The sequence below is a fragment of the Dipodomys merriami genome, unplaced genomic scaffold (genome assembly GCF_024711535.1).
Source record: "Dipodomys merriami isolate MVZ:Mamm:240054 unplaced genomic scaffold, mDipMer1.0.p SCAF_1181, whole genome shotgun sequence".
In the NCBI taxonomy this organism is placed as follows: Eukaryota; Metazoa; Chordata; class Mammalia; order Rodentia; family Heteromyidae; genus Dipodomys; species Dipodomys merriami.
The window spans coordinates 202,219-225,326 of record NW_027202473.1 but is presented as its reverse complement, the minus strand read 5'-3'; the positions used below and the strand labels follow the sequence as shown (position 1 = coordinate 225,326).

Here is a 23,108-nt window from a genome sequence, read left to right as displayed (position 1 = left end):
AAAAAGATATCTGATATTAAGACCTCTTTGTTATTGTGTTCTTTTTCTATAACTTTAAGAGAAATAACATTTGACTTACTCAATATTTCTAACAATAAAGCAGTAAGGGATATTTTTCTTCTATTATAATATTTCCAGCATGCCACACCTCCTTCAGAAAGACATTTCAACTTCCAAAAATACAAAGAGAAAAGAAACGATGCAATGGTTATCCTTTGAAGACTCTTTTCAGCTGGGAGTTTGAGATTGGAATTACCTTTTTTTCACTTTCTTGCAAAAGCATCTCCAGAACTTTTAGATGTTCTTGAAGTTCATCAAAGGGTAGCCCACTATGAGATTTCTTATCTGTTTCCATGGCTACCTCATTGGAGGTCATGAGCTCTTCTTTCTCCTTTGCCTCTCGTAAAACCTAAAAAGAGATGGAAGTATAGAAGCAGCAAATAATAGCTCAAGGGTAACTTTTAAGAGTGGAGAGAAGCAAAGCTGAGACAAGTTCCAGTATAGAGTGCTGCTCTTCATGCCTGGTATGGCAAATCAAATTCACTAAGGATCAGGAGCTGCATGGGAAAAAAAAGTAGCTAAACAAAATTTGATGCTTGACAGTATTACCCAAGGAGCCACATGCATTTCTAAAAGTGGTTTCAACATTAACCTAATAAGCAATCTTGATAGCGCTCAGGATTTTGCAATGCGCTGACAGAGGCTACTGCAGAAAGAAAAGAGCTGGCCATTTGTATAAGCATTAGAGCTCTAACTGCACATCCAGCCCATAAAAATGCCTTCATTTTATAATGCATTGAAAATTCTTTGCAAGGAAATACACTAACAAAATCTCAAGGTAACAAAGGGAAAAATTCAAATTAAAAAACAAAACAAAACACATGAACAACAGAAAACAGCAATCAAACCAGTAAAGGTAACAGTACCTGAGACAGTGTAGAATTCCAGTTCATCAGATCCTTGGTCATTTTAAATACAGGATCCCCTTCTGCTATTACATCTATTGTCTTCTTCACAATGAATTTGAAGGCATCTAAACCCCCACTAATAATGTCCTTTCCCTAGAAAGCAACATAAATGTCATTACTACAATACTGGGAAAACACATTTGCATGTTTTGTGGGGGTTTTGTGTCAGTCCAGGGGCTTAAAACTCAGGGCCTAGGTGATGTCTATGAGCTTTTTTTCTTCAAGGATAGTACTCTACCGCTTGCACAACAGCTCCACTTCCTGCTTTGTTTGCTGGTTAATTAGAGAGAAGAGTCTTACAGACATTCCTGCCTGGGCTGGCTTTGAACCACAATCCCCAGATCTCAACTTCCTCAGGGGCTAGGTTTACAAGCATGAGCCACCAGTGTCCAGCCATTTATATGTTTCAATTCTTTAAGAGTGACCTACAATACTAAGCACTGGGAAGAATGTGGAACAGTAAGGATAATACACACTGCATGTAGACACATAGTAGGTTCTCCTCTTTGGAAAACTGCTGGCCAGAATCTACTATAGCTACATATGTACAGTGGTTCATCAGAAGACATTTCAGGGCTGGGAATGTAGCCTAGTGGTACAATGCTTGCCTAGCATGCATGAAGCCCTAGGAACAATTTCTCAGTACAACATACATAGAAAAGGCAGGAAATTGCACTGTGGCTCAGGTGGTAGAGTGATAACCTTGTGCAAAAGAAGCTCAGGGACAGTTCCTGGGCCCTGAGTTCAAGCCTCAGTACTAGCCAAAAATAAATAAATAAATAACCAAAAATATTCAGAGCAGCAGTATTTGTAATAGCTATAACATGGAAACTATTTCAATCCTTAAAAACTGTGGAATAAATAAAATATAACATAGTGACAAAATGGAATACCACATCCAAAATGCAACATGGTCAAATGATACAAAAATGTTGTGAAAGAAGATAGATACAAAATGTACTATAAGTATGTAAAGTATAAAAGCAAACAAAGGTAATCTAAGATAAAAGTGAGGACTATAGTTATCTTCCTAGAAGGGGCATACTATCTCTTAAAGAATCTGAACAAGTTCACATTATGAAAATGAACTGTTTTAAATTTCAGTATTAAAATTAAGAAAAAAAATATAAAGCATAAATTTAAAGTATAACTAAGTATTTAATATATGCCTATAATGCCATTACTCCAGAGACTAAGGCATAAGTATTGTGAGTCTGAGGCCAGCCTAAGCTACATTCATATCCAGTTCAAGGATGCCAGGCTACACAGTGAAAAGAATGAAAAGAGAATCCAAAGACACAGTTTACGCCTGTAATCACAGCTGCTTACAAAGTAGAGGCAGAATTGTAGCCCAAAGCCAGCACAAGTAAAAGCCAGTGATTGGATCCAAAAACAAACTAGCTATTTCTGCTTTCTAGTTGCCATGGTATGATTGATTCTGCTTTGCCATGACCTTCCTGCCATTATGAACTGACATCTCTGAGAACAAAACTGCTCCCTGTAGATAGATAGATAGATAGATAGATAGATAGATAGATAGATAGATAGATAGATAGATAGATAGATAGATAGATAGATAGATAGATAGATAGATAGATAGATAGATAGATAGATAGAAAGAAAGATAGATAGATAGATAGATAGATAGATAGATAGATAGATAGATAGATAGATAGATAGATAGATAGATAGATAGATAGATAGATAGATAGATAGATAGATAGATAGATAGATAGATAGGCAGAAGAAAGGAATAAGGATGTGGCTCAAGTGGTACTTCATATTGCCAAAATAAATAAACAAAGGTTACAATAGCCAGGCAGTGGTGTCTGGTGACTCATGCCTGTAATCCTTCTCAGCTACTCTGAAGACTGAGATCTGAAGATCACAGTTCAAAGCCTTCCAGGCAGGAAAGTCCATGAGATACTTATTTCCAAATAACTTCTCAAAAAATTTAGGGAATAGCGCTGTGGCTTAAGTGGTAGAGTGATAGCTGCCTTAAGTACAGAAAGGGTCAGGGACAACACCCAAGTCCTGAGTTCAAGCCCCACAATTGGCAAAAGAAAAAAGTATTTATCTACACATAGTAAACATTTTTCTAAACAAGAGGAAACTATAGTCAGAAAGAGATCAATGGTTGGAAAATGCTGTGAACAGACAGAACGGTGTGGCTACAGACTGGCATGAAGGAACTCCCTTAGTAATGAAAATATTCTTATATCTCAGTGAGCCATACAAATACAGAAAATATTCTGTGTCTGTGTATCACAATATACTGTGACTATACAGTATAAACATAATTATTATTTCTCAACACAAAGTCATATTGCAAAAAAAACAGTTTTACTGTATGCAAATTATAGCTCAACTTTGTCCTAGAAGACTATGCTGATTCTTAGTAAGGGAATCAATATATATTACAAAGATGAGTATGTTTCAAAAATAATCAGTTCTCTTTTATCTTTAAAAATCATATAAGAGATCAACAAGTACACCAAGTAATTAAACTATATTATATCAAACACTCTATTATGGAGAGAACTTTTGCTTTCAAGTACTATAAATAAGCTGATATTACACTTGCCTTCCTATACAGCAACTAGAAAACCAGACAAAATATAAGAAAGAACTATTTTTAGACAATGGAAAAAAAGACAAAATAAAAGACTTTGGTCCAGGAGAAAAGAGAAACAAAGTCAACCCTACAGCTGGGCTTTCTGCCTAGAGAAAAGTTCCAAACCCCAACACACAGAGGAGATCCTAAAGACAACAGAACACTCACACACAATGTAAGTCAGGGAAAAGGCTGGCATCAGGGAAGGCTGAAGCAGCTATCATTTGAAAGTCAGAAAACTTCAGAGGATGCAGCTATATAAGTAAAATGTTTCAAGAAGCTACAGATGTGCCCATGTGTCTTTATCTGAATAATACACTGTTAAAAAACATTAGGTAACGCCACACAGTTGGAGAAGAACTAGTGTAAGTAGTAAGCAACACAATCCCCATAGCTCAAGCTATGCGGAAACATCTGGTTTTTAAACAATCAAGTGAACAGACTTCACTGAACACCTGAGGAATAAGAGTGAATTCAGAGGAATCAGGGCTCAGCAGTAAAGATTAACTAGTCCTTAAGATTGAAGGCTACACTAGACTCCCTATAATCAAGCCTAACAGAGAGAAGAAAGTGGTGACATTGTCCAAAAAACAAATCCTTTAAATAGGGATACAGGTGGATCCATAGCAAGAATGAGATGTACAAGTCGTTATGTGGAAAAACAAACTTTGAAACTTTGGGGGGAGGAGGAGAATTGGGTGGGGGAGGGTGGGGGAGGGAAGGGGAAACAAAGGAGGAGGCTACAATGCTTGATAAGAAATGTACTCATTATCTTGCCCACGTAATTGGAACACTTCTGTACAGCATTTTCACAATAAAAATTAAAAATAAAAAAAGGGTGAAGAAAAAATAAAGAAATGTACTCTTAGTTGGGTACCAGTGGCTCACACCTGTAATCCTAGCTACTCAGGAAGCTGAGATCTGAGGATTGTGGTTCAAAGCAAGCCCTGGTAGCAAAGTCTGTGAGACTCTTATCTCCAATAAACCATCAGAAAACTAGAAGTGGCATTGTGGCTCAAGTAGTAGAGCACTAACTAGCCTTGAGCTCTAGAGCTGAGAGGCAGTGCCCAGGCCCAGAGTTCATGTCCACGATTGATAAAAAAGAAATGTACTCTTTACCCAACTTATATAACTGTAACCCGTATCTTTTAGTAACAGTTAAAAAGTTTTGAAATATGAATCTGAATCCAGAAAGCAGGACTGGGCCACTGATGACTCACGCCTATGGTCCTAGGATCTCTGGGCTGAGATCTAAAGATCACAATGGAAAGCCACAAGGGCAGAAGAACCTGTGAGACTTTCATCTCCATTTATTTATCCAGCAAAAATCAGAGGCAGGGTTCATGTGCCAGCTGTGGGGGAGGAGGACAAGGTAGACTGTGAAGATGGGAGTTCAAACCCCAGTGCCAGAACATAAACATTAAAAAAGAAAGAGGCCTGAAACCGGTAACTCACACCTATAATCCTAGCTACTCAGGAGACTGAGATCTGAGGATCACCGTTCAAAGCTAGCCTGGGAAAGAAAGTCTGTGAGACACTTATCTCCAATAAACCACTCAGAAAACCGGAAGTGGCGCTGTGGCTCAAGAGCTAGAGTGCTAGCTTGAGCAGAAGGGTACAGGGACAGGGCCCACACCCAGAGATCAAGCCCCATGACAGACAAAAAAAAGTGGGGTGGAGGAAGAAAGGAAGCAAGGAAGCAAGCAAGCTAGCTAGCTAACTAGCTGGATGCCAGTGGTTCACACTTGGAACTCTAGTTATCCAGGAGGCTGAGATCTGAGCATCACAGTTTGAGGCCAGACCAGGCAAGGTAGTCTAGTCCAGGCAGATTTATCTCTCCAATTAATCACCAAAAAAAAAAAAGTAATTATCACAGAAGTATAGCTGTTGCTCAAGTAGTAGGGTGCTAGCCTTGAGCAAAAAGGTTCAGGGACAGCACCCAGGTCCTGCTTTTAACCCCCAGGAATAACACACACACACACACACACACACACACACACACACACACACACACACACACACGAAGCAGAAGACAACATCCTTAAAGGAACATGACAAAATTGCAAAAAAGATGACCGAGTGATTTCATTGGTATCTTTTACCTCAAACTTCTAAAAAGAACCATCTCTAGTATAATTTCCTTCACAGTGAAATTAATTTCTCTCCTTAGGAACTTTAGAAGATGGGAAAGGCTTTAGGATGAAAATGCCACCAATTCTATTCTGGTACACTTAATATTCAACTAAAATCTAAGTCCATAAAACTTCCACTGAGTAGTGGGAGTTCTCTACTCATGAGACATAAGTAAACACAACCTAAACTCTGCCCTCCATGCTAGCCTTCAAAGGTATAAAAAGGGTATATTCTCCCTATCTCTTTTCCTTAGATTTTCATATGCATGATCCATTAACTCTCCAAGTTTTTAAGACATTAATACTAGCCACTCTTCCCAGGGTTTTCCATGATTTTCATTCCCCTCTTAAAACATGGCTCTGAATGACAGATGTCCTTCAAGTGTTTATGAAGTCACTGCTGTTTACTATCCAAACATACTTCTAACTCCTGTTTTCTTTGCCCACTAAAAGCAACTCCTGATAAAAATTTCTGATAATGCTAACAATTTAATCTCCCAATATCTCAAAGCATCAGAGTTAGACATTAAACCATTCTAGTTGCTGGGGGCATGAGGAGAAATGAAACTTCCTGTCTCTGTAACTCCTGAATTTGAGCTTATCTGTTTGAGAATACCATACTTGCACTCACAGCATGATCTGACAACAATTACAAAATCATAAAGTAAACAACAAAGAAAACTGAAGGTACCAGGACCCTACGTTCACCAAAACAACATGCAATAGTCTATTTCTAGAGTCCTTTAGGGAGAAAAATAAACTCATTTTTTAAACACATAGTGTGTTAGTCAAAGCCAAAATAGCCTCACAGTAAATAGCCTCATCAGTAAGAACAGTGCCTCATATATGGAGTATTTTGCAGCCATGTCTACTGACATGGCTACTGACCCATGCACTATGGACCCAAAGGTATGTCAATCCAGTTCTCTCTTAGGTATACACAAGTAGTGATAGTGGAACCTGTTAGTCTCTGATGGGTATATACGCCAAAACATGATATAACTCTGAAGATGGAGAAAAACAGATAGAATAAATCTGCTTCCAGAGAAAAAAAGATAGAGATGAGCAAAGAGTATTAAATGAGAAACAATATGGGCTGTGAGAGATGAAGAAAACAAACTGGTCTTCAAAACTTTTCCATACGGCTTAGAAGTGCAGGTTTCCTTTTGATCAAGACAAACTTCGAAGAATAAATCTTGGCACAGACCAAAATGTTTTTAAAAGAGACCCAGAAACACAACAAATCAAAGAAAGGTTGGGCACATGGGATTACATGAAATTGCAGAACTTCTGCATGGCAAAGGACATAGCAAGAGCAATAGAAAGCCCACCGATTGGGAAAAGATTTTCACTAGCCATACAACGGACAAGGGTCACATATCTAAAATACAACTTGAACTCAAAAAAATTTAATTTCCCAACAACAAATCCTCAAAGAAACAACTGCCCAATAAATAAGTGGCTAAAGACTTAAAGAGAAACTTCTCTGAAGAGGAAAGAAGGATGGCCAATGGACACATGAAGAAATGCTCAACCTCCCCAGCCATAAAAGAAATGCAAATCAAAACAACATTGTGATACCACCTAACCCTTGTTAGAATGGCTAGAATCAAGAACTCTTATAACAACAGATGTTGGAGGGGATGTGGACAGAAGGGAGCTCTTCTGAATTGTTGGTGGGAGTATAAACTTGTTCAACCACTTTGGAATGTAGTATGGAGGTTCCTCAAAAGAGTCTACATAGAGTTTCCCTATGACCCAGCAATCCCTCTTTTGGGCATTTACCCAAGCGATCACAAAGAAGACCATGCTAAAGCTACAAGCACGACTATGTATACTGCAGCATAATTTACCATAGCTAAGATATGGAACCAACCCAGATGCCCCTCAGTAGATGAATGGATCAAGAAAATGTGGCATATATACACAATGGAATTCGATGCCTCCATCAGAAAGAATGACATTGCCCCATTTGTTATGAAATGGAGAGTTGGACAAAATTATATGAAGTGAAGTAAGCCAGGCCCAAATAAACATAGGTCCCATGATTTCCCTTATTTGCAATAACTAGTATATGTCTAAGACAAGCAGAAACGGTAAGAAAAGTTGATGGTAGGTGAAATGATCCCCAAGATAAGGACACAAATGTTTCTTTTTTCTTTCATACAATTGTTTCTAACATATTTATAAGATGATTTCTTTGTTGCTTTGTATGTCCCTCCCCCACGGTATAACCCCTGTTTTCACTGTATTTGATGTTGGTATAATTTGTGGAGGGGAAGGAAAAAAAACAAATATTTTAAATAGGGATACAGTTGGACCTATTGCAACAATGTCAAAAAACGAACTTTACAACTTTGGCACGGTGTGTGTGGGGTGGTGATGGAAGTGGGGGGAACGGGAAATGGGAAGGGATGGGAAGGGGTAACAAAGGAGGAGGCAATAATGCTTGATAAGAAATGTACTCATTACCTTGTCCATGTAATTGTAACACCTCTGTATGGTATTTTCACTATATATATATATAAACCCTCACCTTCATAAAAACCCAAATGCAAAAAAAAAGAGAGAGAAAAGGCTAGAATGTACCTCAGCTCAATGGCAAAACACTTGCCTAGCAATTGCAACATCCTGGGTTCAATGCCTAGTATCAAAAAACAAAAGGTAGAAAATCAAACAAACAAAAAACAAAAGGCAAAAAAAATAGCCCTAAATAAACAAAAATCTTTTTTGGTCCTGTCAGTTTTAAATTCAGCCAACCGTGGTTGCCATATAAAGTGCTAAGTAATTCTTATATTCAGCATATATGGCAATATAATTTTATTATACAGCAGTCCTTGAAATTACTTCAGATGCAGAGTAGAGAGATATGAACAGTTACAAGACACAGATCTCTAACTGGCAGCTGGATTCACAAGGCAACCCACCACAGCTGTAGGATGTCCCCATGTCCTTAATATCAAAAATGCACAAGCTAGCTACTGAATCCAAAGTATCCTAGGACTTAAATTTTCTCTATACTGACCTTCAGCAGCTTGACTTCAGCTGAAATCTCACTGGGACTAGGGATCCCAAGGGAAGACTCTGTTGTTTCAATGATGTTTGAAGTATCTTGTCCTAGAGAAAAATTAAATTTGTTGCTCTTTATTACCCAAACTTACCAAGCTAAATTCTAAAAACGAAATATCAAAGTGTGTATATCTAAAATCATGAATGCTATAAGACAGGTTATTTTTAACAATTGGGGTAATTATTCCTTGAAAATATCTCCTTAGTATAACATTTTTTAAACAAAACCCTGATATATCATCATTAAAGAACAGACATTTATAGCAATTCCTAGACTTCATTCTAATAAGAAAATGCTACCAATTCTACTAGCAGTGTCTATCATCTCATGATTATTTTTCTTCAAACAATAAACCCTTGAACAAATGTGGAAGGAGAATTATTAACTAAGTCCTTTGTAACACAAATCTGTAAAACGCACACAGACAGTAATGAAATGACTGATGATTTTACCCACTGTGGCCACTGTAGCTGAGGCTGAGGAGAGCAAGGACTTGCCCCCGGGGCCCCAATATTTCCATCTGGCCTGGGGTATATCTTTGGAAAGTTTCCTATTGTCCCAGTAAATGGGGGGGGGGAAGACACAAGAAAGTGTGAAAAATTATTGAGCCAGAGTACAATATACATAAGTTATCTAAGTATTAGCTAAAGTATGGGAACCTAATAATATTTGCTTAATGCATTGCTTGACTGATAGACAGTTGTCTGTGTTTATTATGTAGGCACCATGCAGCAAAGGAAATTACTGCTGATGGCATTTATAGAACTGAAAAACTATTATTTATGGTTGTAAAAATAAGAAAAGAAATGTAAACCTAAATTAGCATTGAGCTTGAATCTGTCTTTTTTATTGTGAAAATACTGTACAGAGGGTTTACAATTATATGGGCAAGATAATGAGTACATTTCTTATCAAGCATTTAGCCGCCTCCTTTGTTTCCCCTTCCCATCCCTTCCCATCCTTCCCCCCGCCCCCCCACCCAGTTTTCCCTGACCCCCCACCAAAGTTGTAAAGTTCGTTTTCGACATAATGACTTGTACATCTCATTGTTGCAATGGGTCCACCTGTATCCCTATTTAAATGATTTGTTTTTCTCATTGTACCAGGGCTTCACACATTTGGCTTGCTTGCTCATGGCTGGCACTCTACCACTTGAGCCATACCTCTAGTGTAGCACTTTGCTGGCATTTAGTTGGAGATGGAATCTGCATTCATCTGGACCTAAGCATCCTCAGTAGCTAAGATTACAGGTGTGAGCCAGGGGTACCTGGTAAACTCTAATATTTTTAAATCCCAATATTTTAATAGAGATTCTAGCTGGGCACCAGTGGCTCACGCCTGTAATCCTAGCTACTCAGGAGGCTGAGATCTGAGGATCACGGTTTAATGCCAGCCAGGGCAGGAAAGTCCATGAGACTCTTACCTCCACTAAACCATTAGTGGTACTGTGGCTCAAGTGGTAGAGTGCTCACCTTGAGCTGAAGAACACAGAGATAGTGCCCAAGCCCAGAACTCAAGCCCCACAACCCACAAAAAAAAATAGAGATTCTGTGATACCTGAAAAGGGAGAACTTCTGAAGTCTCAGGGTCCCTGGAAGACCCAACTTCTGGTTTTTTCAACTGGACACTACAGCTTCCATTAAGTCTCTTGATTGGTATGTTGGTCAACAGATTCAGTATTCTTCACAGACTCAGAATTCTCCACTGACTTACAGTTTCTTTCTTCAATGATAGGACTTGCTTCAGTTATCAGTGGAGTCTCAGGATCATCTTTATCAGAAAGTCCAAGGGAAAAAGTGATTGAGGTCAGCTTTTTTTTAGTATAAATTATTTGTCTAAATCTTTTGACACTTTCACAGAGTCACAGGCAGGAACATTAGTAAATTAATACAGACAAGATCCCACAGATCTTCCCCCAGGTTCTCCTAGTAACAGCTTTCATAACTGAAGCATAATTCATTGTGGCAGAATCCACCAATCTTCAGCTTTCAACATATTTCAACTGAAATTCTGTCACTTAAAGAAGTATAGATGGAATTACATAGCATGTCACTTGTTAAGAATTTTTACACAGCATTTAAGTCCCTCCAGACCCACTTGTATTAAGATTTTTTTTTACTGTTTCTGAATAGTCCATGGTATAAATGTACTTTGGGACTATCACAGAAATAAAATGATTCAGAAAGCTTATGTACAGGTGTTTATGGGAATGAAAGCTTTCTCTGGGAAAAATGCCTGCTCAGTTAAATTTTAAATGTTACTGTTAGGCTGGGCATGTACCTGAGTAGTAGCCTAGCATGCATGAAGCCCTTTGTTTGATTACTCAGTACCACATGCACAGAAACTGGCACTGTGGGTCAAGTGGTAGAGCGCTAGCCTTGAGCTAAAAAGAAGCTCACGGATAGTGCCATGGGACTGAGTTCAAGTCACAGGACTGTCCAAAAACCAGGTATTGTTCTATTTTTTCCCAAGGAAAATATCATTTTACTTTCCTAGTGGCAATGTATGAATAATCAAGTTCACTTGAATTCTGATCAATCTTGTGTTGTCACTATTTTGATTGAGCCATTCAGACAGGTATGTAGTGGTACCTCACTGTGCCTTTTAAGTTGCATTTCTCTAAGGGCTGGGACCAAGGCATCCTTTTATGTGCTTATTTGCTGAATATATACTCTTCAGGGAAACATTTATTTGTATCTTTTGGTCATTATCGAATCATTCTGGTTTGGTTTTTATCATTATGTACTACAGAGATTTGAGAACACTGTATTTTGGAGATTTAACTCCTCTACTATATGGTTTGCAAATATTTCATGCTAGTTTATAGTTTATCTTTTTCCTGTCTTCCTAGGGTCTTTCCCTGAGCAAGTTTTTCATTGTGAGGAGGTTCATTATCTATTTCCCCTTTTACTGACTATCCTTTAAAATCTTTAGTAATCACTTACTACTAAAACTCTTCCAGAGATTTAATCTATCCAAAAACATTTCTGTCAGAACAGTTTTTTAGGGTTTTGTTTCCTATTTGTAGTGGTGGCCCTAGTGATTAAAAGATGTCTCTAATCCTTTTGCTTTTGTTTTTTGGATAGGGTTTCCTAATTTGCACAGGTGAGCCTCAGACCACGAATTTCTTACACTGCCTCTCAAGTACCTAAGATTACAGACATAAACTACCATGCTTGCTATCTCTGAAACACTAACTTTTTGTTTGGTATGCTCTTAAACCATAATCCTCCTATCTCTTTCTCTGGAATATCTAGGATTATAAGTATGAAACACTTTCTGGGCATTTTGTTATTATTAAAAATATTCATCATAAATATACCAAAATTCTGTTAGTATTGGAACATTTGATGTTACGAAAGAGATGACGTCAGAATATCCCACATCCACAAATCAGCCAAAGACAAATGCTGGAGGGGATGTGGAGAAAGAGGAACCCTACTACACTGCTGGTGGGAATGTACACTTATACAACCACTTTAGAAAGCAGTCTGGAGGGTCCTTATAAAGCTAAAGATTGACCTCCCTTACGGCCCAGTCATACCACTTTAGGCATCTACCCTGAACAACAGGAACCAATATATAAGGACATGTGAACCTCCATGCTTATTGCAGCACTGTTCACAATAGCTAGGATATGGAAACAACCCAGATGCCCCACCACAGAGGAATGGATCCAAAAATTGTGGTATCTATACACAATGGAATATTATGCAGCCATTAGAAATGACAAAATAATGGCATTTGCAGGGAAATGGATGGAGCTAGAAGGAATCATGTTGAGCGAGGTAAGCCAAGAGCAAAGAGACAAACAATACATGGTCTCCCTGATAAGTGGATGCTAAATCCAAAATGTTAGGTGATATGACAAAATTAACAGGACTTAAGAAACAAAGAACTCTCACTCATCTGGTCGAACCACTACTAAATATCCCCATGCTGCTGATCACATGTATGGTGTATATGTGTACACTGTTATATGTTATAGACTGTGATAGACAATTTGCTCCAGGAAAGTTAGAATGAACTTGTGACTTTAAATGAGCATCATTATTCCACAATACTGTGAAATTTTGGAAATTATGTAATCACTTAATCACAATTAAAAAAAAAAAGAACCTCGGGGGAGGTAGGGAGGGAAGGAATATTAGGGGGAAAACAATGGAGGGGTTAACAATGCTCAATAGAAAGTGTACTCATTACCTTGCTCATGTAACTGTAACCCTCTGTATAGTATCTTTACAATAAAAAAATTTTAAAAAAGAGATGACGATTGACTTATATTTCATACTTACTTATGTTTTTTTTTTTTTTTTTTTACAGTGTGAGCAATAGAATTCAGGACCCCACACATACCAGGGAAGAGCTCCACCATTTGGCTATATCCATTGACCTCCTACTTCAACATTATTTTTGCCAGTTCTGGGACTAGAACTCAAGGCCTGGCCACTGTCCTGGAGCTTTTTTTGCTCAAAACTAGCACTCTAACACTTGAGAGGCACAGCCCACTTCTGGCTTTTTCTGTGTATGTGGTACTGAGGAATTGAGCAATGGGCTTCATGCATGGTAGGCAAGCACTCTATTACTAAGCCACATTCCCAGCACCTCAAATCAACTTTTGAGCAGCAATTCAAATACCCAATCTAATTCCTTCCAGAAGAGCTCTTTGGGAATTAAATCAATATCATATTGGCCCTTCAACAAAGAGAAGGAGAACCAAATAGCTTGAGAGAATTAATATATTTCCTGCCCTTTCCTTCACCCTCTTCTTTTTTGCTCTCTCTCATTTTATTTCACCCTCCTTCACCCATACACATAGGTATGTATAAACCTTTTCTATAGAGACATGGACTACATGCAGGAAAGAGCCAATATATGATATCAAATGTTTCAAATAGATTTTATTTGTTTTTTTTTATGTTTTTGTTTTTTGTTTTTTGGTCCAGTCATGGGGCCTTAACTCTGGGCCTGGGCGTTGTCCCTCAGCTCTTCAGCTCAAGGCTAGCACTCTACCACTTGAGCCACAGCACCACTTCCGGCTTTTTACTTTTTCCTTATGTGGTGCTGAGGATTGAACTCAGGGCCTCAGGCATGCAAGGCAAGCGCTGTACCACTGAGCAACCTTCCCAACCCTCAAATAGATTTTAAAAACATACTAGCAACTAATAAGGCAGAAAGACCAGCACACTACTATAATTAAGATATACACCAAAAATGCTAGCAGAAAGGAAAACAGCCATTTTGAATCAGAAGACATTATTCAATCACAAAGTACCAAACAAAAGTCTAGAGCTTGGAGTGTCAAACCTAGCCTAGAGATGTTTTTAATTTATCTATATAGTGTCTAAACTTTTAAATGAGTTCCATGTTTAAAAACTAGTCTTCATAAGCCAGGCCCAAAGAAACATAGGTCCCATAGATTTCCTTATTTGCAATATCTAGTATATGTCTGAGTCAAGCAGAAAAGGTCAGATAAGGTGATGTTAGGGAAATGAACCCTAAGATATGTATTCAAATGCTTTTTTTCTTTCATGTGATTGTTTCTAACACATTTATAAGATTATTTCATTGTTGCTTTGTATGTCCCTCCCCCACAGTATAACCCCTGCTTTCACTGTATTTAGTGTCGGTATAATTTGTGGAGGGAAAAGGGAAAAAAATCATTTAAATAAGGATACAGGTGGACCCATTGCAACAATGAGATGTACAAGTCATCATGTCGAAAATGAACTTTTGTGGGGGGCAGGGAGGATGGGGGGACAGAGGGGAGGATGGGAATGGATGGGAAGGGGAAAAAAAGGAGGAGGCTACAATGCTTGATAAGAAATGTACTCATTATCGTGCCCATGTAATTGTAACCCCTCTGTACAGTACTTTCACAATAAAAAAAAGAAGAAGAAAAACAAAGGAGGAGGTAACATTGCTCGATAGGAAATGGACTCATTACCTTGTTCATGTAACTGTAACCCCTCTGTACAGTATCTTTACAGTAAAAAATATATACAAAAAACCAGTCTTCATACAAATGTGCAAGTGTCCAATTTCCCTTGAAAACTTGAAACAAAGGCTCTATACTGACTGGTTAATAACTACCTCATGCCAAATGGTCCTTTCAGGCAACTGGTCCTTTCAGGCAATGCTCCTGCACCTCAAAACTGGCACTTGAATTCAATTCACTCATTTATGTTAACTTTATTAGGCCCATAGGCATCTGCAAATGTCTGCCATGAGAGGTACATAGGATTATGATAGGTGAAAATGCCAGAGAAAGAGTTCAAAGGTATAAAAACAATCCATGAGAAAGCTCAAAGTTATATATGGTACCAGTTGCCTAGAGCCATTAAAATACCAGGGAGAAAAACAATCACAAGGCATGAAACCAGAAAGCAACTTTAAGACACCTTGGAGCTAAGCTGTATGTATACGTGTGTGTGTGTGTGTGTGTGTGTGTGTGTGTGTGTGTGTGTGTGTGTGTGTGTGTGTGTGTGTGTGTGTTGTATAATATGTGTAATTCATGCACGATATGTAATACATACAAAATATATCATTGTAGAAATGTAATTCATGTAACTTCATATAAGATTAGGACATACTCTGAAATAGGAAACAATGGTAATCTCTATTTTTTGGTCATCACCATCTAAATTTGAATCTACATGATTTAAAGATCATCTAGAGGCGCTGGGAAGGTGGATCAGTAGTAGAGTGCTTGCCTTGCATGCATGATGCCCTGGGTTTGATTCCTCAGCACCACATATGCAGAAAAATCCGGAAGTGGCACTGTGGCTCAAGTGGTAGAGTGCTAGCCCTACGCTGAAGAGCTGAGGGACAGTGCCCAGGCCCAGAGTTCAGGCCCCAGGACCGACCAAAAAAATCATCTAGAATGTTCTAGACTGGAAGACTATGAGTTTATATTGTTTATGCTGTTAATATTATTAGTAGAAGGAATGTAGATACTCTACTCTCAATGAATTCATCATCTCACAGCAAACATAAATGAATAACAGGTAGGTGAAAGTGAAATTGCATTATTTAATGGTTTCCTAAGTTTTCTGGGTATTTTATGATGAATTGGAAGAGAATACACCAGTGAACTAAGAAAAAAATAAGCTGAAGGGATTCATATTTTTAAGGAACCAAAATGCATATGCTTGTGTCTCTCACACCTACCACACACCCTCAGGCCACCTTTTCTTTCATTTTCTCTTCTCAGCAATCAAGGCTACCAGCACCTACTCTGGGACTTACCTTGCTCCTGCCGACCACAACTTGGGGAGTACTATGCACCCAGCCAGCACCACAGCCACTGCTGACACCTCCAAAACATGCTCCCAATGCCTGGGGAATACTTCCCCCTGCTGGGTGGGTCTGGCCGCTTGTACTTCTTGGTCCTGCTTCTTCTTCGATCTGATGCGGCTGGGGTCTGGTTTGTTGAGTTTGGGCACCAACCAGTGGTTTAAAGGTTGGCTGACCATAGTCATTGGAGTGATGTTGGCTTGGAAAAGGAGACTGCCTTTGTGTTTTTGAAGATCTGACCATCCGAGAGGTACTGAGTGCCAAGTACCCTCCCACATTATCCCGAGGTCAGGGGTCACCCAAGCCACTGACTTGGCAAGGCCCAAATGGGCAGAACAGGGCTGTCCAGGCCAGTAGCAAAGTGTTTGAGAGGACGCTTAGTTATATGAATGGGGCAGGAAAAGGTGAGGGAGGACTAACTAGCAAATGCAAAGGCCTTAACAAATTTTAGCAATCCAAGAAAAGAAAAAGAAAAAAGCTGCAAAAAAAGGGAGGCCAAGTAAATTGGAATGTGGCTTAGTGGTAGAGTGCTTGTCTAGCATGCATGAAGCCCTGGGTTCAGTGCCACATACACAGAAAAAGCCAGAAGTGATGCTGTGGTTCAAGTGGTAGAGTATGTTCCTTGAGTAAATGAAGCACAGGGACAGTGCCCAGACCCTGAGTTTAAGCTCTAGGACTGGCACAAAAAAATGGGGGTGGGGGTTGCACAAAGATAAGATGAGGTCTGGGATTTGGACACCATGTCTTGTCAGGCTTACGAGATGGGATGAAGTTTTCTTTTTATTTTCTGTGTGTGTGTGTGTTGTGTGTGTGTGTGTGTGTGTGTGTGTGTGTGTGTGTGTGTGTGTGTGTGTGCACGCGCGCGTGTGTATGCGTATGTGTGGTTAAATGGTGATGAATCTCAGATTTTCCTGCCCAAGCTTGTCTCGAACTATGATCCCTAAACCTTAGGCTCCTGAGTAGCTAGGATTGTAGGCATTAGCAACCTGCACCCAGCTCAGGATAGATTTAACTCTTAATATGGAACTTAATGGGAAATGGCAGTAGGTTTCTAAGCAGAAGTGTAAGATGCTTTGATTTGTGGTTTTTAGGATGACCCCGGACCCTTCCCTCATCAAAAGATGCATCTCATTATTTATCCTTCAGCAGTGTAAATGTGTGAAGTCTGGATTTTTGGAGCTAGAAAGGCATAAGGTTATAAATATAAGGAAAATGGAACTTTTCTGAGGTAAAGAGAATTGTATTTTTTTTGTCAGTCATGGGGCTTGAACTCTGGGCCTGGGTGCTGTCCCTCAGCTATTCAGCTCAAGGCGAGCACTCTACCATTTGAGAGATATAGCCAGTTCCAGTTTTCTGGTGGTTTACTGGAGATAAGAGTTCATGGACTTTCCTGCCCGGGCTGGCTTTGAACCATGATCCTGAGATCTCAGCCTCCTGAGTAGCTAGGTTTATAGGCATGAGCCACTGGCACCCAGTGAGAATTGGATTATCTAAGAATCCAAACATGTGGTTAGGTATGAAACTCAGTGGTTACATATCTTGCCTAGCATGTGCTAGACAGAAAGAGAGCACAGAGAAAAAAGAAAAAAGAAAGAAAAAGGGAGACAGGAGAGGAGAAAAAGAGAATCCATGTTTTCTACGGCTTCAGTGTTTTCAGAAGAGCCATCATAAGAAATAAACCTTCCCCAGAAATTTTGTTTACTTTTATGTTTTTGTTTCTGTCAGGTGAGGAAATTGAACCCAGGCTGGTTATTTAGGGATAAATCTCTGATTTGTCTGCCTGGGCTGGCTTCAAATCTGGATCCTCAGATCTCAACTTCCTTAGGTAGTTAGGATCATAGGCTTGACCACTCTAGCTCTGGCCTCTTATCCTGCTGTTTCATCTAATAGCTGCTACCTTCCTCTTACCTCATTTCTGGGGCTTGACCCCATGGCCTGGGAATTGCTTTTGAGCTTTTTTGTTCTAGCCTAGGGCCCAGCCACTTGAACAACAGCTCCACTTCCAGCTGTGTGTGTGTGTGTGTGTGTGTGTGTGTGTGTGTGTGTGTGATTGAAGATAAGAGTCTCACAGGTGAAAAGCTATTTAAAGAGAACAGTAAAACAAATGTAGTTAAACCATTGTGTCAGAACAGGAGCTCAAAAGATCATACAATTTAAGTAAAGAAAGGGATTATAAGGATAATCAGCATCCAAATCAGAAAACTAACACTACTGGGGCACATCAGCCCTAATTAGTGACTTAGGTGCAGGTGCCTCCAAAGACTCCACCAGACTTCTAAATCCATGTCAACAAGTATGTTTGTGCCCTCTTGCAGTACTCTGGTTCCTTATCATTATGTCACCTTAATCTCCTGAAGAATCATTGGGGCTAAACTGGAACTTTTAAAATTTCATGTGTGTGTATGTATATTGCACATACACCTATAATAAGACTTAAACTAAGGGCCTCCCACTCTACCTTGGAGTTTGGTACTTAACCACTTGTTCCATACCTCAACTTTTAGCTTTTTACTGGTTAATTGGAGCTAAAAGTCTAACGGACTTTCCTGCTCAAGGTAGCTCAGAACCATGATCCTCAGATCTCAGCCTCCTGAGTCGCTAGGATAACAGGTGTGAGCACTAGTGCCAGGCTTCTAAACTAGAATATTAAGCTCATCTCATAGATAGTGAAAATCACCCATGAACTTTTTCTTTATGCTGGGTTTGAACTTTGGGCCTGGCCTCTGTCCTTGATCTTCTTTTGCTCAGGGCTAGTGCTCTCCCTCAGGGGGATTTTTTTAATGTTTTTTCATTAGGTCTCGAAAACAAAGTCCTCCCCTTGAAGAAAAGGTGCTGGATTTGTGGACAGAGACTATGACTTTCACGTTCCTTAGATTTAACATAGTAGCAGATAAATAAATGCTAAATAAATGCTTCTTGATTCCAGTTCCATTTTATGTTGCTTCTGTTAAACCTAACTCACTTTATGAATCTCAGTTTGGAAGGAAACCCTCTTGCAGGGAACTTCAAGTGCAGAAAACCTTATAGGCAAATCAACAATATCAGGCTAGGTTCTCAAACAGAAGTTGAGGTTGAAGCACAGGCACTTCATCAGCTGGGCCATTTAGAGATGAGGCAGAAGATCTTGCTGGGATACCAACCTGGCCCATGTCCTTCTCAACCGTAGTATCTGTTTCCCATCTGTTTCTTAAGCTAAACATGCACAGAGATACCCTTTGAAGAAAATCTCTTTGCAATTGAACTGTAGACTTAGATTATTTGCCAATTACCATATAAGAAACAGTGGCATCATCCTGAAAAAAACTGGCAAGGATCACCTTAAGTAGGTGACCAAAGATACACCCAGGCAATGAGACATCAGAAACTGATATGAGGTACTGAGTTTTCTCATTCAGTCATAAAATTAGGCATACAAAAACAAACTAACTAACTAATATCAGCCTAGCTGGGTCTCAGTGGCTCACCCATGAAACCCTAGCCACTCAGGAGGCTCAGATCTGAGGATATTGCTCCAAAGCCAGCCCAGAGAGGAAAGTCTGTGACATTCTTATCTCCAGTGAACACCAAAAAACTGGAAGTGGTGTTTTAGATCCAAGTGGTAGAGTGATAGCCTAGAACTAGCTCAAGGATAGCAACCAGGCCCTAAGTTCAAGCCCCAGGACCAAACAAAATAAAAAAAAAAAAAAAACACTCACCCAAGTCATACTAGGAGGCTTCCCACAAGATCAGTAGCTGCCCTTTCCAAAAGTGTCAAGCTCATGCTAAAGAAAAGACATTGGAAATGTCACAGGCTGGAGGAGGCAGAGGAGGTCTGACAGATCAAGGGAAAGCAGGATCCTGGATAGAGCCTGAGTGGGGGTGCCAGTTCTGAGGATTCAACTCAAGGCCTGGGTGCTGTCCCTTAGCTTTTTTGCTCAAGGCTGGCACTCTACCACTTGAGCCACAGCTTTACTTCAGGCTTTTTGATGGTTTGATGGAGAGAAGAGACTCAAAGACTTTTCTGTCCAGGCTAGCTTTGAAACTCAGTCCTAAGATCTCAGCTTGCTGAAGAGTTAGGATTACAAGCATAACCCAACAGCGCCAGCTGTATTTTCTGTTTTATCTTACAATAAAAATAAAAAGATTGTGTCTAAAATAATATTTGGGAGGGAGCAGAGGAGATTTCTGCTTCTACTATTGACTCTAGCCGTTTTTGTCTTGTACTACAGCTGCAGGGCAGGGCACATGGGCAGGGTGTGGTTCAGGCACAGGCTCAGCCTGCCTAAAACACGGAGGTAAAAATGAGGTGTACCTAGTACTGGCAATAGCTAATGGTCTGGTTTGGCCTTCTAGTGTAGAGAACAGAATGAAGTAAAATGAGGAAATAATAGTAGAGGGCACAGTATGTATATCACATTATGCCATGACAACATATTTGTTCTTAACCTGTAGGCAAAAGAGAAAAGGTACATGCTTCTTATCAAGGATTAATATCACCTCAGCAGTCACTTCTCCTTCCTCTTTACAAACAAATCCTGATTTTGTCCCATCATTCATACTGTTGTTTTCTGTGTTTACATAGATGTCTGGTGCTGCAATAGCTAACTTGTGACGATGAACTTTAGCTGGGAGAATATACCCAATATGGTCAATTCAAAAGATGGTAGGAATATAAATATAAGAAGACAGGCTGGGTGCAGGTGGCTCATGCCTGTAATCCTAGCTACTCAGGAGGCTAAGATTTGAGGATCACAGTTCAAAGCCAGCCCAGGCAGGAAAACCTGTGAAATTTTTATCACCAGTAAACCAGCAGAAAACCAGAAGTGGCACTGTGGCTCAAGTGGTAGAATGCTAGCCTTGAGCTGAGTTGCTAAGGGACATTGCCCAGGCCCAGAGTTCAAGCCCCATGAACAACAAAAAAGAAAAGAGAAAAAAAAAGAAGACAGTACTGAGCCACTGAATTAATGAATTCTACAGTTACCCTTGTGCCATGGTTATTATTATGTGAAATAATAAATCTTCCTATCACTGAAATGATTTGGGCCTTTTATTAATTATACCTAAAAGCAGCCAAAATTATGCATGAGTCCTAAAGGAAAATAAAAGGCACCTAGAAGTAATATGAGAAGAAAAATATAGGTGAAAAATAAAAATAAAGACTAAAATGCATTAGGTGCATAGGGCCCTAAAAAATTCTCCCAGGTCGGCAGAAACTCGCCTGGAGTTTCAGAAGCCAGCTCCAATTTACATGTAATCATCTAAGTCTATCTGCTATCAAGTTCTTAGAGGCAGTGATCTCTGGGAAGAGGAAGAAAAATGAAAGGGAAATAAAATTGAACAACTGTTTGTGGAGAAACCAGCTGTACATGAACAATTTCCTTCCATGGAATCTCTATTTATCTGAAGGGAATTTCTTCATCAGAAGAAGGTATATGAGGAGGAGACATGGCAGGGCAGCTTAGAGATGGACAGTGACTCATCTGGGATGGAAGCAAGAGCTAGCACGTGGCAGACACTGACCCAAAGCTGAGCCTGACTCTGGATCCAGAACCTTCCCAATGCACTGTCATGCCAGAACTGAAAGCCAAGCTGCAAAGCCACCAAGAGCTGCTTCTAAGCCATTCTGAACACAAGCTGGTATTTCTGCTATCAGTAATAAGGGATAGTGAAACCAGGGTGGGCCACTGTCCTCTGTTCCTCCCCATATGGCCATCACCTGAGAGAAAGTACCCACATTCTCCCATGCGTCTTACCAGAAACTCCAGGTATAGTCGAGCAGAGCACTTGAAAGCAGGAGCCCAAGAAGCAAAGTAGATGGCCTGCATCCAAATCCAAGAAATGTAACTCACTGAATTGTCACTGTGGCCAGGCCTGAGCTTTTCCAGCCAGTCCCTTAGACTCTAGCCTGAGGACAGTATCTATTAGGATGAGATCATATAAAACATGGATGAAGGCCCCATCTGACTGCCACTGCCATTAAGAACAGTATCGTAGGATGGGTGCCAGTGGCTCATGCCTGTAATCGTAATCAGGAGGCTGAGATCTGAGGACCTCGCTTTGAAGCTAGCCTAAGCAGGAAATTCAATGAGGCTCCTTTTCTCCAATAAAGCAACACAAAAGCCAGAAGTAAAGTTGTGACTCAAGTAGCAGAGTGCTAACCTTGAGCAAAAAGCTGAGGGACAATTTCTGGGGTGGGGGTGGGGAGAAGACTTACAACAAGGCCCTCTAGGACACGTATTTTCGCTTTTGCCCATTTCCTTCAGAGCATTGTAGAGCTCCACCTTACTGACTTGCCTCTCCCTATTTTAACACAGGATGTTCACTTGGCCAGTTTTCCAGGGCTACCTGGCTATCTTGTAGCCTCCACAGCAAAGAACTTTTTCTCTGGGATTTAACCAAGGTTCCAATACTGTCTGTGATTGGTTAACTGTGCACATTCCAGAATCAAGGATACCTGGGCCCATCTGGCTTGGCAATCTACTGTTTTGGCTTACAGCATATTGTTCAACACCTCTGTTTTCTTGTAATAGTTCTTACTCATGGGTCCTAACGGTCACAATAAAACAACTAATAGGGTTACTTGTGTACACACACACACCATGTACACTGCAACAGTACTACAAAGGAAACAAGGCAACTCAACAGGGAGCTTCAGGACTCAACATCTACCAAATTCTAAGTATTTCCTGCTTCTTAAGTAATTATTAATATTATTCCTATTTTGGTGCCAGTACTGGAGAGTGAATTCAGAGCTGGGGCACTGAGCCCCACTCAGCTGGGGACTGACCTATCCCTTAGCTTTATCTGCTCAAGGCTAGTGCTCTACCATTTGAGCCACACCTCCAGTTCTGGCTTTTTGAGGTTAATTGGAGATAAAGACCCTCCCAGACTTTTCTTTCCAGGCTGGCTTCAAACCAGGACCCTCAGCTCTCAGACTCCTGAATTGCTAGGATTACAGTTCTGAGCCACCGGCACCTGGCTGCAATCTTTTTTTTTTGAACTTGAATGTTTTTTATATCTCTTAGATATGGAGATCAGTAACCTCGGCT

General features: G+C 39.9%; 1 long non-coding RNA gene across 1 annotated transcript; it reads right to left on the bottom strand.

Moving 5' to 3' along the window:
- Nucleotides 1-238: 238 nt before the first annotated feature.
- Nucleotides 239-10,546, bottom strand: LOC138822934 (uncharacterized). Its single transcript, XR_011370688.1, has 4 exons — nucleotides 10,342-10,546; nucleotides 8,740-8,831; nucleotides 927-1,061; nucleotides 239-409 (listed from the first exon to the last, which is right to left on the bottom strand). It is a non-coding gene; the product is annotated as an uncharacterized lncRNA (long non-coding RNA).
- Between the last annotated feature and the right edge of the window lie 12,562 nt (nucleotides 10,547-23,108).